This window comes from Hyperolius riggenbachi, chromosome 8, assembly GCF_040937935.1.
Source record: "Hyperolius riggenbachi isolate aHypRig1 chromosome 8, aHypRig1.pri, whole genome shotgun sequence".
NCBI classification, from domain to species: Eukaryota; Metazoa; Chordata; class Amphibia; order Anura; family Hyperoliidae; genus Hyperolius; species Hyperolius riggenbachi.
In genome coordinates, this window is record NC_090653.1 from 67379080 (window position 1) to 67397191 (window position 18112).

The 18112-nt window shown below is 45.8% G+C and overlaps 1 long non-coding RNA gene across 3 annotated transcripts in view; it reads left to right on the plus strand.

Annotated features, from left to right (window-relative positions):
• The first annotated feature begins 52 nt into the window (after window positions 1-52).
• LOC137528877 (uncharacterized) overlaps window positions 53-18112 on the plus strand; it is a 201688-nt gene continuing 183628 nt past the window's right edge. For all 3 annotated transcript variants that reach the window (XR_011023490.1, XR_011023492.1, XR_011023491.1), the window contains exons 1-2: window positions 53-342; window positions 3119-3213. This is a non-coding gene — a long non-coding RNA (uncharacterized lncRNA). The remainder of the gene's footprint in view (window positions 343-3118; window positions 3214-18112) is intronic.

An 18112-nucleotide genomic window follows, 5' to 3' on the forward strand; every position in this document is an offset into this window, starting at 1 on the left:
CGCATGCGCAGAAGCTCACCTCATACCTCTGCGCCTGCGCCGTCCCCCGGCAGGCTGATTTCCACAATGCCCATTCAAAAGACCGGTTTAACAGCCGCTGTGCGCATGTGCAAGACTGGCTTACGCCTCTCACAGACAGTGTCTGTCAGAGCGGTCACCATTTTCCTGAAGACTTCAAGGTGGGCTTCACATATATGGCTCCTGTATCGAGGACAGAATACTGCACTGAACGTTTCTCCGCAGTATCTCCTGTTATCTGTCATCACGGGAATAGAAGACGTACTAGTTACGTGCTATAAACCAGACCTGATTTGCTATTTGGAAGCATTATTTTATTATTAGGTAAGGTTTAGTGGCATAGCTACAGACCTCGGGGCAGAATTTGGATATGTCTGCCAATGAAATAGCCTACACTCTTCCTACATTCAGTGACAAACACATAGGCACCTGCTCCCCCCTCCATTAAAGGGGAACTGAAGTAAGAGGTATATGGAGGCTGCCATATTTATTTCCTTTTAATCAATACCAGTTGCCTGGCAGCCCTGCTGGTCTATTTCCATACCTCCCAACATTTGAAAGCTGGAAACCGGGACACTTAGGCCACACCCCCAACCACCTAGTTACGCCCACCAAAGTTTTAAAAAAAAATTAATGTTAGTTAATTAACTAAAGGGGAGGCGCGTGAGGGTGCCAGTGGGTCAGGAGGAGGGTGAGGGTGGCCGTGGGTGGGCAGAGAGAGGGGGGGGGAAACGATCGAGGCACCAGCCCGGGATGCGGCATGGATGGCCGCCCCAATACACTTCTCCCTCCCTGTGCCCCCAGTGTCCCTTTCCCACCGCAGAGTAAAATGGGCAGCGGAGCAGGCTGTGAATCTTACCACTGCCTCTCCTCCGGGATCCCATCTGGTGACGTCGCAGGAAGCCTAGAAGACCAGATGGGATCCCGGTATGCAGCGGAGAGGCAATGGTAAGAGTTACAGCCTGCTCCGCTGCCCATTTTACTCTGCGGGGGGAAAGGGACACTGGGGGGCATATTAGGAGGGAGGGAGGGAGAAGTGTAATGGCGGCGGCCATCCATGCCGCATCCCGGGCTGGCGCCTCGATCGTTTTTTTCCCCCTCTCTCCCCAGCAGCCGGGACCTGGGGGGGGGGGGGGCAGCGCGGGACAGCGGGACGGCCCCCCGAAATCGGGAACGTCCCGACGAAAACGGGGGGTTGGGGGCCCTGTATTTTTCTGCAGTAGTATCTGAATAACACCAGAAACAAGCATGCAGCTAGCCTTGTCAGATCTGACTTTAAAGAGACTCCGTAACAAAAATTGCATCCGGTTTTTTATCATCCTACAAGTTCCAAAAGCTATTCTAATGTGTTCTGGCTTACTGCAGCACTTTCTACTATCACCATCTCTGTAATAAATCAACTTATCTCTCTCTTGTCAGACTTGTCAGCCTGTGTCTGGAAGGCTGCCAAGTTCTTCAGTGTTGTGGTTCTGTGATGCATCTCCCCCCTACAGGCCCCTCTCTGCACACTGCCTGTGTATTATTTAGATTAGGGCAGCTTCTCTCTTTTCTCTTATCTTTTACAAGCTGGATAAATCCTCCTCTGAGCTGGCTGGGCTTTCACATACTGAGGAATTACATACAGGCAGAGCTGTCTGCACTCTGCAGGAAGAAACAGCCTGACACTTCAGTGGAAGATAGCTGCAGGGGGAAAGAAACACACAATGATCTCTTGAGATACAAAAGGAAGGCTGTATACAGCCTACTTGTGTATGGATGTATTTTCTATGTGTGGACATACTGTACATCAACCTACTTCCTGTTTTGGTGGCCATTTTGTTTGTTTATAAACAAACTTTTTAAAACTGTTTTTAACCACTTTTAATGCGGCGAGGAGCGGCGAAATTGTGACAGAGGGTAATAGGAGATGTCCCCTAACACACTGGTATGCTTACTTTTGTGCGATTTTAACAATACAGATTCTCTGAAACACCTGATCTGCTGCATGCTTAGAGCCCCTTTCCAATGGTTGCGCTCTGGTTCAATATTCTGACATGTTAATCGCAGTTCCCCTTTTCCATCGGTGAGATTTCTTTCACTGCAATTCTGGAGAGTGTTGCATGCTGCATTTTTTTGTGCGCTTGCAATTGGTTACTGTAGAAGCCAATCACAAGAGCGCCCAGTAATGCCAATAGTAAAATATTGCTACTAAATACCGATATTTTATTATGAAAGTGTAAAATATCAATATTAAATACCAATATTTTACTATGATCAAACCTCTGCCTGGATTATCCACTGGGTGGCCCGGTAACTCTGCAAGTTGGGGTGTACTGCGCATGCATTGCTCAATCTGTTTTTTTGGAGGTTAACCGAGAAAGGGGTGCTTAAAGAAACACTGAAGCGGAAAAAAAATGATATTATGATTTGTATGTGTAGCACAGCTAAGAAATAAAACATTAAGATCAGATACATCAGTGTTCTTGTTTCCAGTACAGGAAGAGTTGAGAAACTCCAGTTGTTATCTCTATGCAAACAAGCCATTAAGCTCTCTGACTAAAGGCCCATACACACGTCGGATTTGCGCGAACGACGGGTCGTTTGAACGTTCCGTCGTTCGCACGTTTCCGCATGAAATCCGGCGTGTGTACAGACTATCGTTCGGGAGATAAGACTGGTTACCAGCGATCCGCCCGGCGGATCGTTGGTAACCAGTCTTATCTCCCGAACGATAGTCTGTACACACGCCGGATTTCATGCGGAAACGTGCGAACGACGGAACGTTCAAACGACCCGTCGTTCGCGCAAATCCGACGTGTGTATGGGCCTTAAGTTAGTCGGAGAGGGCTGTTATCTGACTTTTATTATCTCAACTGTTCCTGGACTATTTACTTTTCCTCTGCTAGAGGAGAGGTCATTACTTCACAGACTGCTCTGAAAGACTCATTTTGAATGCTGAGTGTTGTGTAATATGCACATATTATAGAATGATGCAATGTTAGAAAAAACACTATATACCTGAAAATAAAAGTATGAGAATATTTTCTTTGCTGCTAATCTTCTAGTAATTATTCATAGTACTCAACCAATTCACTATATCATATTTTTTTTTTTGCTTCAGTGTCTCTTTAAGTACCCATATAACCATTGTACCTGGTTAGAAGGTCTTATTACAGTGGATTCTCAGATTTCACCAAAAGCCCACCAGGAACTAAGGTAACAAAATGCATCAAGGGTGAACATGCCAAATGACTGTCAAAATGTGGCTACTATGGCTAAACAGTACCTTAAAAACTAAGTTGCATGCTTGTTTCTGGTATGATTCAGACACTACTGCACACAAATACATCAGTAGGACCGTCAGGCAACTGGTATTGTTTTAAAACTAATACATACTGCAGCCTCCATATTCTTCTCACTTTAGTTGTCCTTCAAAATTATCCTGTAAGGGAAAAAAGTGCCCCTGGGGGGGTAATTACCTCGGGAGAAGGAAGCCTCTGGAACCTAATGAGGCTTCCCCATCCTCTTCAGCCTCCGGGATCCAGCACTGGGAGCTCCCAAACAGCATGCAGCAATATTTACCTATCCACAATCCTGTGCCGGTGCTGTACAAGCAAATATAATTTGCAAATATAAATCTCCTCTGGCTCCGCTGGAAATAGCCAAGCCCGATTGAGTCCACTCTACTGCATAGGCACATTCACAGTAGCAGCTCTCCGCTCAGGCTCTGGCCAGAATAGTATACGCATACTGATTATTATTATTTTTTTATAGCTATATAACCCTGTAGGACCGGTTCACACTGGTAATTAAGTGGCAAACGGATCCGTGAAAACGGATCTGCTCACCGGTCTATCGGATCGATTTTCACTCCGTTGCGGTTCAGCTGCTTCCGCTCCGTTTCCCCACATCCCCCCAGACACCCGACACCAAAGCAGATTTTTCTGCTTTGAACGATCCATTTCTTCACTGGTGTGAAGAAACATTCTATTTTCTCATTGTCCCCAATGCAGTGCTTCAGCGTCCATTTCCATTCCACTGGGCTCAGCGGTCTGGGAAATTTTCTGCAGAAGGAAACTTGCGATCCGTTCAGCAGTTCGTGCGGAACAGATCCTTTTCAAACAGACAGATGTGAACAGATCCATAGGTTAACATTGGATTCATTCGCATCCGTTCCGATCTGTTCTCTTCCAATCCGGGAACTGACCGTTTTGTAGCGCTAATGTAAACCAGGCCTAAATGGTATTTTTGGACATTGTAGCCAAATCAGGCAGTAGATTTCCTTTAAAGGATACCCGAAGTGACGTGTGACATGATGATATAGATATGGGTATGTACAGTGCCAAGCACACTAATAACTATGCTGTGTTCCTTTTTTTCTTTCTCTGTCTGAAATAGTTAAATATCAGGTATGTAAGTGGCTGACTCAGTCCTGACTCAGACAGGAAGTGACTACAGTGTGACCCTCACTGATAAGAAATTCCAAGTATAAAACATTTTCCTAGCAGAAAATGGCTTCTGAGAAAATGGCTTTTGTTCAGTGACACATTCATTGAAGTATGCCAGAGTTAAAATCTATGAACTAGGGAATAAAAAGCAAACAAGTTATTAATGTGAAAAGAAAACATAAAATAATTACTATGAAAAAATTCCCTAACACTTAACCACTTCTTGATCACACATAGGTGGGGAAAGTGGTGCTGGTGTATCAGTTTAAAATACCAATGAACTCATTTTTAAATAACATATTTTCAATGGGTTTTTTATTTGTGGTGCTGTGATAAATAGGTCACAGCACCATTCTCCCCCTTTAGTGCCCCCTGTGTCGCTCACTCTTCTAAGCCGTAATGCAGAGCTCGATTATGGGCAGGGAGGAAGTGTCAGTACTTCCTCCTCTCTGCCCGTCCTCAGGAACTCGCCCCCCCCCCCCCACTCGCCGCTAATGGTTCCTATATGCACAGCCCGCTGGGGAGCTGCGCTGTGCAGTCTTGTGGTTACTATTCGGAACAATAGTGTACTAATAGCTATATTAGTACACAGTCGATCGTGGGTGACGTGTGGGTGTTAAAATAAGCATTATTAGCATAATATTGTCCATAGGAAACCGTGGTCACTTCCCATGGACCCAATACTTCCTTAGATCTCGGGCCCACTAGATATAGAACAGAGTTGTCAGAGTAAAGTAAAACACTTTAAAAATAGTTTAACCACTTAGGGCTCGTTTCCACTATTGCGGTGCGGAATCCACCGCTGACGAAATCGCATGTGGATGCGATTCCGCATGCGTTTTTTGCCGCGAATTCGCATAGGTGAGTGTATATGCGATTTTAACCATGTCACTGCCTGTGTGAATTTACATTGGTACCTATGCGAATTCGCATGCGAATTCGCGGCAAAAAACACAAGGGAAAAACGCATGCGATTTCCCTATTAAATACATTGTGTGCGATTCGCCTGCATTCCACACGCAGGCGAATTCTGAGGGCTCTGCCGTGCAGAAAAATCCTGCACAGAAAAACGCACAGCAAAACTGACAAGTGGAAACAGGCCCATCCACTTGTATTGGCTGTGCGAATCTGCATGCAGGAAACGCATGCAGATTCGCGATAGTGGAAACGGGCCCTTAAGCCTATCTGGACAGAGACTGCACCACCAGTTTGTTACTAAATGAGGCATATGTGGTATAATTTTAACCGTGAAGAGTTTTGGTGTGTCTTAAAGCTTGGACACACGTCACATAAAAAAATGGGTAGGGACAAACTCAATCCAACATAAAAAAGTAATTTTCAAAATTATGATCAAACTTGGAAAAGTCTAAGGGTATCATTCATAAAGCATTTCCGCATGCGGAAATGCTAAAAACAGCTGACTTTACCGACCACTCGGCAAAGTCAGCATTCATAAAGGCTCTTTCCGCATGAAAAAAAGACATACCGAGCAGAGTGATAAATCACCGCCTTGTGCGGTGATTAACGGAACAAATGTAGCAAAATGTTAATTCATAAAGAATACCGCCAGCGGTGTCAGGTCGGAAAGTCCCGCTCCCTCTGATGTGGCGATACCAATGCAAGTGAATGGAGACACACAGACCTCCCAGGCAGCTGTAGCAGAGCGGAACACGGAGAAATGTATCAACTCGGCAGCTTCCGTGTCTCCGCCTGCCTACCGCCTGCCTACCGCCAGCCTAGTTCGGGGAATCTCCGCACTGCCACCGCACCTACACACTTCTTTATGAATGCCCACCCAGAAGTCTAAAGTACCGGTTGCGGAGAAGAACGGTGTTTTCCCGCACTACCGACAGCCTCTTTATGAATGATACCCAATGACTACGTTTCCACTGTAGCGTGACATTTTCACCTGCAAATAATCGTATAAGATTTTTCTGATTAGTGAAAATTTACATGTAAATTTTTACGCGTTTTATGCAAATTTTCGTACGCGAAAATTCGCATTAGTTAAATATAACATAATCTACCTAGTAACAGCTTAGTCATGACTGCTGACAACTTCCTGTAGATGTGGATCTAATGCGAATTTTTGGGCAAATAATGCGAAAATTCGCATTGCCCATACAAAGCACTGTACGCAAATGGTACGTGATGTCCGAAAAAATGATACAGGACCTCAGATTTTTTCATGCGTATGATAATTTACATTGGTTGGAAACAGCCCCATGCACTTCCATTAGTTGCAAAATCAATGTGAATTTTCTGAGAGAAAAATCTGACACAAAATGCACAAGTGGAAACCAGGCCTTAGTAAAACTACAAGACATATGTGGTAAAATTTTAACCCTGATAAGTTGTAGAATGGAGTTTAGAAATTTTTAAGGTTGAGGCCCATGTCTTGTGCATTCTGTTTAGTCGCAAACTGAATCAAAAGCAATTACATTTTTGCATATTCTGTACCAAAATAAAAGACCTGTAAAATTAAAACAATGTGACAGAATATAAGAGAAAAACATATATTGTTACCTTAGGAATTGGCTTTTTAAAATGTATACCATGAGGGTATATTACTGTTATTTTTGCAAATAAGGTCTCATAATCATTGATGGAGTACAATGAGAAATCAAAAAAACACAAAACAGAAAGAAGGCATCTTTATTTCCAGATACAATATTGTCACCATACATTATGCTAGGAACATAATCTTAATGCTGTAATAACAAGGATGAATAAGCAAAGAAAATTTGAGAGTTTATCTTATACTTAGCACTGTTTATTGAAAAACTATAATGGATGTAAATGGAGAAATAGTGTTTTTTTCTATTTTCTACCTTAATTTCCCTTTAAAATGCATAGAAAATAAGGTATTTGCTAAGCAAAATTGTCACACACTAAATGCCTAATTTGTCCTGAAAAAAAACAATATATAGATAATTTAGCTGTGATAAGGAGTAATAAAGGTATTGGCAAATGAATGGGAGCAGCGCTGATATGCGAAAAAATTGCTCTCGTCCTGAAGTGGTTAAAATTGGAGGTAGTGGTAGATTTACCTCCCCAAATACACTCAAATAGTTAAAAAAAAGTTGAAAAATGTAAATGAACACTCCAAAAATTTGAGTCTATTTGAGGAGGTAAGTCCACCACTGCCTCCCATTTTAAAGGGTTTTACTCTACAAATGGATCCGTGAAAACAGATCTGATTACCGGTCAATCGGATCTGTTTACACTCCGTTTCCGTTCTGCTTCTGTTCCGTTTCCCCATATCCACTCCAGACCTCCACCCCTAAAGTGTTTTTTTCTACTTGGAACGGTCTGTTTCTTCACTAGTGTGAAGAAACGGTCCGTTTTCTCATTGCCCCCAAATCATTTCTATCAGGAAGTGTCAGGGGCGTAGATAGAAATGACTGGGCCCCATAGCAAAAAACAATTATGGGCCTCCCCCCCACGACCTTCCAACCCCATGGACCTCAGACCTCCCACCCAAACATTATGTGGGGAAATCTGATTTCCCCACAAAATGCAACCAAATTGTCGGCAGATCTCCCTACAATATGCAACCAGATTGTCGGCAGATTTCCTCACAAATTGCAACCAGATTGTCGGCAGATTTCCCCACAAATTGCAACCAGATTGTCGGCAGATTTCCCCACAAATTGCAACCAGATTGTTGGCAGATTTCCCCACAAATTGCAACCAGATTGTCGGCAGATTTCCCAACAAAATGCAACCAGATTGGCGGCAGATTTCCCAACAAATTGCAACCAGATTGTCGGCAGATTTCCCCACAAAATGCAACCAGATTGTTGGCAGATTTCCCTACAAATCGCAACCAGATTGTAGGCAGATTTCCCCACAAATGGAATCAGATTGACAGCATATTTCTCTACAAATGCAATGAGATTGGCAGCATATTTCCCCACAAATGCAATCAGATTGGCATATTTCCCCACAAATGCAATGAGATTGGCAGCAGATTTCCCTACAAATGCAATGAGATTGGCAGCAGATTTCCCCACAAATGCAGTGAGATTGGCAGCAGATTTCCCCACAAATGCAGTGAGATTGGCAGCACATTTCCCCACAAACGCAATGAGATTGGCAGCACATTTCCCCACAAATGCAATGAGATTGGCAGCACATTTCCCCTCAAATGCAATCTTATTAGCAGTACATTTCCCCACAAATGCAATCTTGTTGGCAGCACATTTCCCCACAAATGCAATATTATTGGCAGCACATTTCCCCACAAAATGCAATTAGATTGTCGGCAGATTTCCCCACAAAATGCAATCAGATTGTCGCCAGATTTCCCCACAAAATGCAATCAGATTGTCGCCAGATTTCCCCACAAAATGCAGTATATGTAGCCAGGTCTATAGTGGGCTAACATTAATTACCTGGAGGGAGGGTGGTTGGGCAGGCTGGCACGCTATTTGCAGTGCAGGCACTGCACTGGGTAGGCAGTTAGGTAGCCGGGTGGGAGGGTAGGCAGATAGGTAGACGGGTGGGAGGGTAGGCAGATAGGTAGACGGGTGGGCAGTTAGGTAGCTGGGTGGCAGGGTAGGCAGATAGGTAGATGGGTGGGAGGGTAGGCAGATAGGTAGCCAGGTGGGCAGCTGGGTGGCAGGGTAGGCAGATAGGTAGACGGGTGGGAGGGTAGGCAGATAGGTAGCCGGGTAGGCAGTTCGGTAGCAGGGTAGGCAGATAGGTAGCTGGGTGACAGGGTAGGCAGTTAGGTAGCTGGGTCGCAGGGTAGGCAGTTAGGTAGCTGGGTGGGAGGGTGGCACAGTTAGGTAGCCGGGTGGGAGGGTGTTCAGTTATGTAGCCGGGTAGGCAGTAGTGTTGATCGAACACCAAAATGTTCGGGTTCGGTTCGGCCGAACGTCGCCCCGATATTCGGCATGTTCGGGCCGAATTCTGAACCCAATGCAAGTCAATGGGGACCCGAATATTTCTGCTTTGCAGGTCAGAAAAACCATACAAAATGAGGGAAACTTCTGCAAAATGGCTTGGGAATAGTGTGTGTGTGTGTGTGTGTGTGTGTGTGTGTGTGTGTGTGTGTGTGTGTGTGTGTGTGTGTGTGTGTGTGTGTGTGTGTGTGTGTGTGTGTGTGTGTGTGTGTGTGTGGGGCAAATGAGATCCTGGGGAAGCTGTCGTAGTACTACCAATGGGACCGGCAACGCTAACCCCGCAGCACACAGGATGGAAGAGGAGGTGCAGGAGGAGAAGGCCACACTTTGAGACACAACCCAGGCCTTGCGTGAGGCCAATTTGGATACTGAAAGCAATGCACTTTGTCGACATGCATTGAAAAATATAATAAAATTGAAATATTCCTGAAAATGGCACCGGCAACGCTAAGCCAGGCTGGCTTAGCGTTGCCGGTGCCATTTTCAGGAATATTTCAATGTTATTATATTTTTCAAAGCATGGTGACAAAGTGCATTGCTTTAAGCATGCAATTTGTCCTCACGCCAGGCCTGGTTTGTGTCTCAAAGCGTGGCCTTGCTCTCCTGTGCCCGTTCTGCCATCCTGTGTGCTGGCTAAGCCAGCAAACAGGATGGAAGAGGAGGTACTACAGGAGAGCAAAGCCAGGCTTTGTGACACAACCCAGGCCTGGCATGGCGACAAAATGCATGCGTAAAGCAAAGCATTTTGTCGCCATGCAGTGATAAATATAATAGAATGAGATATTCCTTAAAAAGAGAGCGGCAACGCTAAGGCCACATACACACATCAGACCATAGTGTTTGGAAAATGAAAGATCACAGACCAATCTTACCCCCTTCCATGTAGTATGAGAGCCATACTCTACACAGTCTTTTCGATGGAGCTGAACTCCACATCAGAAAAAAATCTTTGCAAGATGCTGCACACACAGATGCTGTACAGACACAAAAGATCAGTATCTGCAAAAGATCCGTTCCTGCAAATTGCATTCATAGTCTATGAGATCTGCAGATCATCATACACACATGATTTAACTGACATTCATCTGCAGATCAGATCCACCAGGATGGATTTTCAGATCTGCAGATGATTGTCTGATCTGCAGATAAATGTCTGTTAAATAAGGTGTGTATGAGGATCTGCAGATCTCATAGACTATGAATGCAATTTGCAGGAACGGATCTTTTGCAGGAACGGATCTTTTGCAGATACTGATCTTTTGTGTCTGTACAGCATCTGTGTGTGCAGCATCTTGCAAAGATTTCTGTCTGATGTGGAGTTCAGCTCCATAGAAAAGAGTGTGGAGAATATGGCTCTCATACTACATGAAGGGTGGTAAGATTGGTCTGTGATCTTTCATTTTCCAAAGACTATAGTCTGATGTGTGTATGTGGCCTTACCCAGCACACAGGATGGAAGAGGAGGTGCTACAGGAGAACAAGGCCATGCTCTGTGACACAACCCAGGCCTGGCATGGCAACAAAATGCATGCGTACAGCAAAGCATTTTATCGCCATGTAGTGATAAATATAATAGAATGAGATAATCATTAAAAAGAGAGCGGCAACGCTAACCCAGCACACAGGATGGAAGAGGAGGTACTACAGGAGAGCAAGGCCACGCTTTGTGACACAACCCAGGCCTGGCATGGCGACAAAATGCAGGCGTAACTGAAGCTCTGCTGCAACTTGGTGAGTGTGGCCGAAGCGGCACTGGACTTTCGGAAATGTTTTGCCACTCGCCGCACCTTCAGCAGTAGATCCGCCACGTTTGGGTATGTCCTCAGGAACCGCTGAACAACTAGGTTCAGAACGTGGGCCAGGCAAGGGATGTGTCTCAGCTTTGCCAGCTGTAAGGCGCGAATGAGATCGCTCCCATTATCACACACAACCATTCCTGGTTTCAGGTGCACCGGTGCCAGCCACAACTGGGTCTGTTCCTTGATTGCCTTCCAAATTTCTGCACCTGTGTGCTGCTTATCTCCAATGCAGATCAGCTTCAGTAAGGCTTGAGGCTTGCTGACGCATGGCAACAGCTGTGCTGCACCGCTTCCACGCTCCTGTTGCTGGGTTAGCGATGCCGGATGAGGTAGAGCTTGGAGAGGCGATAGAGGAGAAGGAGCCAGAGAGGTCGCTGTTGTCATTGACTCGCAGGGAAGCAGGTCCGGCAATTTGCGGCGTTGGCAACACCTGTGCCGTAGCGGGTGAGGAGTCGCTGCCAGGCTCCACAAGGTTCTCCCAGTGCGCCGTAAGGGAGATGTACCGACCCTGGCCAAACGCTCTCGTCCAGGTGTCAGTGGTGAGGTGAACCTTGCAGGCAACGCCATTTTTCAGGCTTCGGGTGATTTTGCCGACCACGTGATCATGTAATGCTGGCACTGGACAAAGCAGACGGTCAGTGCGGCAGCACAGAAGGACCATGGCAACTCACTGATAGTACCACAGTTTGATAGTGCTGCCCAAAAATGATATGCATCCGTGGACCCGGGCAGTGGGAACTCAGATTTTAGTACCTAAACACACGATACATGTTTTCCGGGGTCTGCGGCACATACAGATGGTCCCGATCATCATCATCATCATAGAACTCTTCTCCTGACCCCCCCACCACCTCTGCCACCCCAACATCCCCAGACCCCTCATCGTCCTCAACATTAACTTGGGATGCTGGCCTGAGCCCAACCTCATCCTCCACATCAGGCCCCATCATCTCCTCAACGGCAGCCCTCAATAATCGCCCTGGCGCCGGACCGAGGGACATAACGCTCTCGTCCGGGGAGGGCTGCTGCTGATCACTGGCTGCTGGAGTGGATGTTATAACTTGCGTGGGGCGTTGGCTGTTGTTGGGAGTGCTGCTCACAGCGGAGGTCTGTGAGGAACTCATGGTGGGCTCATATGTGTGCGGTGGATTACAGCTCATCAGAACAACCTCTGCGCACCTGGTGGTACGCAAGTGACCCCACTTGGCGGCACTGAAAGTGAGTGTTTTTTTTAATAAACAATATGCAGTAAAAGTCACTGAAAATACGTGTGGATTGGTGGTACGCAAGTGATCCCACTTGGCGGCACTGAAGGTGCTTTTTTAATTTACAATATGCAGTAAAAGTCACTGAAAATTTGTGTGGATTGTTGGTACGCAAGTGATCCCACTTGGCGGCACTGAAGGTGTTTTTTTAATAAACAATATGCAGCAAAAGTCACTGAAAATACGTGTGGATTGGTGGTAGCCAAGTGATCCCACTTGGCGGCACTGAAGGTGCTTTTTTAATTAACAATATGCAGCAAAAGTCACAGAATATACGTGTGGATTGGTGGTACGCAAGTGATCCCACTTGGCGGCACTGAAAGGTTTTTTTTTAATAAACAATACTCAGCAAAAGTCACTGAATGTACGTGTGGATCGGTGGTACGCAAGCGATCCCATTTGGCGGCACTGAAAGTGTTTTTTTTAATAAACAATACTCAGCAAAAGTCACAGAATATATTTGTGGATTGGTGGTACGCAAGTGATCCCACTTGGCGGCACTGAAAGTGTTTTTTTAATAAACAATACTCAGCAAAAGTCACTGAATATACGTGTGGATCGGTGGTACGCAAGTGATCCCACTTGGCGGCACTGAAAGTGTTTTTTTAATAAACAATACTCAGCAAAAGTCACAGAATATATTTGTGGATTGGTGGTACGCAAGTGATCCCACTTGGCGGCACTGAAAGTGTTTTTTTAATAAACAATATGCTACAAAAAAAAATCACTGAAAATGAAATTATGTGTGGATTTTTAACAGCCCTGTGGGTGCTGCAGCTGCTGTCAGTGGTGAGGCTGGGGCCCTGTGGCTGGCCTGGCTGGCAGTGAGGCCCTGTGGGTGCTGCTGTCAGCGGTGAGGCTGGGGCCCTGTGGCTGGCCTGGCTGGCAGTGAGGCCCTGTGGGTGCTGCTGTCAGCGGTGAGGCTGGGGCCCTGTGGCTGGCCTGGCTGGCAGTGAGGCCCTGTGGGTGCTGCTGTCAGCGGTGAGGCTGGGGCCCTGTGGCTGGCCTGGCTGGCAGTGAGGCCCTGTGGCTGCTGCTGTCAGCGGTGAGGCTGGGGCCCTGTGGCTGGCCTGGCTGGCAGTGAGGCTCTGTGGGTGCTGCTGTCAGCGTGAGGCTGGGGCACTGTGGCTGGCCTGGCTAGCAGTGAGGCTCTGTGGGTGCTGCTGTCAGCGGTGAGGCTGGAGTCTAGGGCCCTGTGGCTGGCACTGGCAGACAGTACGCTACGCTAAACTCCCTACCTACCCAAAGCTAAACCCCAAAGCAAATGGCGCCGATCACTCGCGTTCGGGTATTTATGCACCCGAACACGTGACCCGCTCGGCCAATCACAGCGGAGCGCGAGACGCGCGTTCGACCGAACGTACGGCCACGTTTGGCCGAACGTTCAGCCAAGGACAAGTTCGAGCCACGTGGCCGAGCATCCACCACGGACACTGAGGTGTTCGGATGGTGTTTGCCGCGAACTCAAACACCACAAAATTTGCCGAATCCCGAACAGTGGCGAACACTGTTCGGTCAACACTAGTAGGCAGTTAGGTATCCGGGTGGGAGGGTAGGCAGTTAGGTAGCCGGGTGGGAGGGTGGGCAGTTAGGCATCCGGGTGGGAGGGTAGGCAGTTAGGTAGCCGGGTGGGAGGGTAGGCAGTTCGGTATCCGGGTTGGAGGGTAGGCAGTTAGGTATCCGGGTGGGAGGGTAGGCAGTTAGGTATCTGGGTGGGAGGGTAGTCAGTTAGGCAGCCGGTTGGGAGGGTAGGTAGACGAGTAGTTTAGTGGGGTAGGGGCCTGACACCGATACTCCCTGCTTCACCTGGGGGTCCACCCTCCTTTTATGAGCGGCGGGAGAGCGGCATTTACAGCAGGCTTCGGCGGGGTAATCAGACGCTAGATGTCCAGCTGCCTCCCGGGCTACGGTGTCTCCTCTGTATGCTGCTCGCAATAAACCAGGAAGCAGTGCGAGCGGCATATAGAGGAGACAGCGTAGCCCGGGAGGCAGCTGGTTATATTTCAAGAATGCCCAAAATTCCAATTAGGGCTTAATTTCAGGGTAGGGCTTATTTTCACGGAAACAGGGTATATGTATTAATTTTTTTCCTGGTTTTTGCCCTCTAAACCTAGGTGCATCTTATATGGCGGCAAATACGGTATTTGATTATTTTATCTGGAAGCATGTGACTATTTCTTGAATTTCGAGCTCCTTTAATTTTGAGGTGCTTTTTTGTTACTATTATTATCTATATAGCGTCAACATCTTTTGCATCGCTGTACAGAGTATATCGACTTGTCACTTAACCGTCCCTCAAAGGGGCTCACACTCTAATCCCTACTATAGTCATATGTTCATGTATGTATCGTAGACTAGGGCCAATTTTAGGGGGAAGCCAATTAACTTAACTGTGTATATATCTGCATAATACCATGGGGACCATGGCTACTCAATTTATGCATCTGGAGACTTATTAAATTCTGGTATTTGGGTAACCCAGCTGCTTCTTAAAGGGAATGTCCGAGATACTTAAAAAAAAATATATATATACTTACCTGGGGCTTCCTCCAGCACCTGGCAGCCGTCCTGTGCCTTCCCTGCAGCTCCGCAATTTTAGTGCTTGCCATAGTCACTATATTACTCTGTTTGGTGATAAGAACAGCATAAGCAAGCTGGAGTACTGAATATATAACCAAGCTGAAACCGTGTCATTTTCCTTTAGCCAACCATTAGGGAAGCTATAGAAAACAGTATTTAACAGTTTATACAAACAGTGCCATCTAGTGATTGTTATTGATATTGTACGTATACACACCAAAAGCGATGTAACATGCTAAAAGACAACTCTGCCACTGCTTGTTTTAGCAGCTTTAAAGGGAAATTCTTTCTAGTTGAAATAAAAAGCAGTTCATTTAATTCAACCCTAAAATGGCAAACGTTACATTTCATGCTGTTACAATTTGGTCATACAGAACACAACAATTCCAATATATTCCTAACAAAGACTGTCAAATGGAAGTGTATTTACAATGGCTGAGATGTCACTATTATTGATCAATCGCAAGTTGTTTCATCTGACTTTTTTTGTTTCTTTTTTAAACAATGCATATAAATGTTGTGTTTTCACTTATGGAACGTAGTGGCATACTGGTTAGCGCTCTCGCCTTGCAGCGCTGGTTCCCTGGTTTGAATCCCACTGACTATGGTAGGGATTAGATTGTGAGACCCTCTGAGGGACAGTAAAGTAGCAAGTGTCTCATTTCTGTGACTGGTTACACAATTTAATTAGAAAAGTGCTGCAGTGCCTTATAAACAGGCCAGATGTGGGACCTTGCATGGCAGTATAAGAAATAAGAGGAACTAAATTGCTATCATGTGACCATGATATTCAACAAAAGGAAAATGAATAATTAACAAAATTAAGTTTTGGCTGGATCTGTACTTTAATGATTATCTGAAGTGACATATCACATGATGAGATAAATGTGAACCTAAAGCACCAATCCTACTTAGAACTTCACACAATGCAGCTGTGCGTCTAAAGGGTTTTCACGTTGTTGTCACGCCCTGGAAAGGAAAGTACAAGAGACCATAGCGGGTAACTTCTACGCACAGTACAGCCTTGTGCAAAATCAACACACTGTGCTTAGGTTACTACCACCACATGCGGGATGGGGACACAACTCCCCCCTTTAGTCCCCTGCTCACCGGATAGCCTCTTGTTATTATGCGTATCACTTAATCACCATCCAGAGTCTACAATCAAAGCACAAATGCACTCCTCATAGCGTAAAACTGTTTTTAATATGGCTCAGCGGCCCCAAATAAAATCAGCGTACCATAAAATAGAATAAAATCAGCATATCTCACATATCCAGATTCGGCGATCGGACCTTTCCGCCTCCACGCCTGTGTTCCGTCCGTATGTTGTTTGCCTGGTAGCGCGCGTGTCTCGGCTCCGCGGAGATATGCTGATTTTATTCTATTTTATAGTACGCTGATTTTATTTGGGGCTGCTGAGCCATATTAAAAACAGTTTTACGCTATGAGGAGTACATTTGTGCTTTGATTGTAGACTCTGGATGGTGATTAAGTGATACGCATAATAACAGGAGGCTATCCGGTGAGCAGGGAACTAAAGGGGGGAGTTGTGTCCCCTTCCCGCATGTGGTGGTAGTAACCTAAGCACAGTGTGTTGATTTTGCACAAGGGTGTACTGTGCGTAGAAGTTACCCGCTATGGTCTCTTGTACTTTCCTTTCCAGGGCGTGACAACAACGTGAAAACCCTTTAGACGCGCAGCTGCATAGTGTGAACTTTATTCAGAGGAAGGACATTTATGTGACTTTTTTCATTAGCAGCACGCAGCGAATCTGAACTTGGTATTTTTAAAGGTGGTGAGCGCTGTATCATTTTACAAAAAAAACCTACTTAGAACTTGCCTGTGTTTAATGTTTTTATTTTTTTTTTCATGACAAAGGTTAACTAGTGCTTAATCCATTAGCAACTTCAATAGAGTTACCGGTATATCGTTTGAGATAAGTGCACTGATTTTGACTTCAGTCTGCAGAACTTGTTGTGCTGTAAATTATTGAAATGCTTTGATCTCTTTCTACTAGCAGAAAATATATAAACTGAATGCAGAAGTCCTCTGTTATTGCCACACACTGCTCCCTAGTGATAAGTGGCCATAAATACACATTGCAGCAGTACTAATTAGAAACAGGGAAATGTAACAAATAAGAAATAAAAAAACGTGATAAAATAAATTGGCCTAGAGCACAGGCAAGCATCTAAATAAATTGGCTGCTAAAGGGTTTATCTGTGCAGTCAGACCACCTGAGCAGTGAGACCACCACAACAGCTGTCTTGAAGCTCATCAGAAAACGAATATTACGCCATAAAACTCTTGTGTGGGCACAAACACTTATCATAGCAGATCAAAGAAGATTCCAGAAATGCTTGGCACTATTTGTAGTGTTTATTGCCAAAATTAGTGAAAAACTGACATCCAATCTCAAAACATTCAAGTAGTAAAAGGATGATACTTATCACATCTGGCAGTGAAGGGGTGTCTGGGCGGTCAGTGGGCGCTGTCGGGTGCATGGCCTGACGACCGTTTCGCTTTACGCAAGCTTCTTCTGAGGCTCTAATTGTTTTGAACTTATCATAGGACTGTGATTAAACGGTCAATAGGTCATCACTTCTCTGCGTAGGAGTTAAAGGGGTTCTGTGGATAATAAAAAAAAAAAACCTGACACTTATCTGGGGCTTCTATTGGCCCCCTGCAGTCATGTCCCGCGCCGTCCTCTTGCGATCCTCCGTTCCCCACCTTCGGCACCGGTCAATTATTTGTGTAACTAAAGGAATAATGCGCACTCCTGCTCGCGTCGCCAGGAGCTTACTGTGCAGGCGCAGTACAAGGTTTTCTCATACTGCGCCTGTGCAGTAAGCTCCCGGAGACACGATTGGGAGCGAGCATGCGCTGGGCTGCGCAGCCGCAGTTGCGTCAGATGGATAATTGGACGGGGACCGTCAGCGGGGAACGGAGGATTGTAGGAGGACGGCGCAGGACATGACAGCTGCAGGGGGCCGATAGAAGCCCCAGGTAAGTGTAAGTTTTTGTTTTTTATTAAATCCACCGAACCCCTTTAAAAGAGCAGCAGAAATGTACATGTGATGTTTGATTCCTACTATAATACCGTGTCGTAT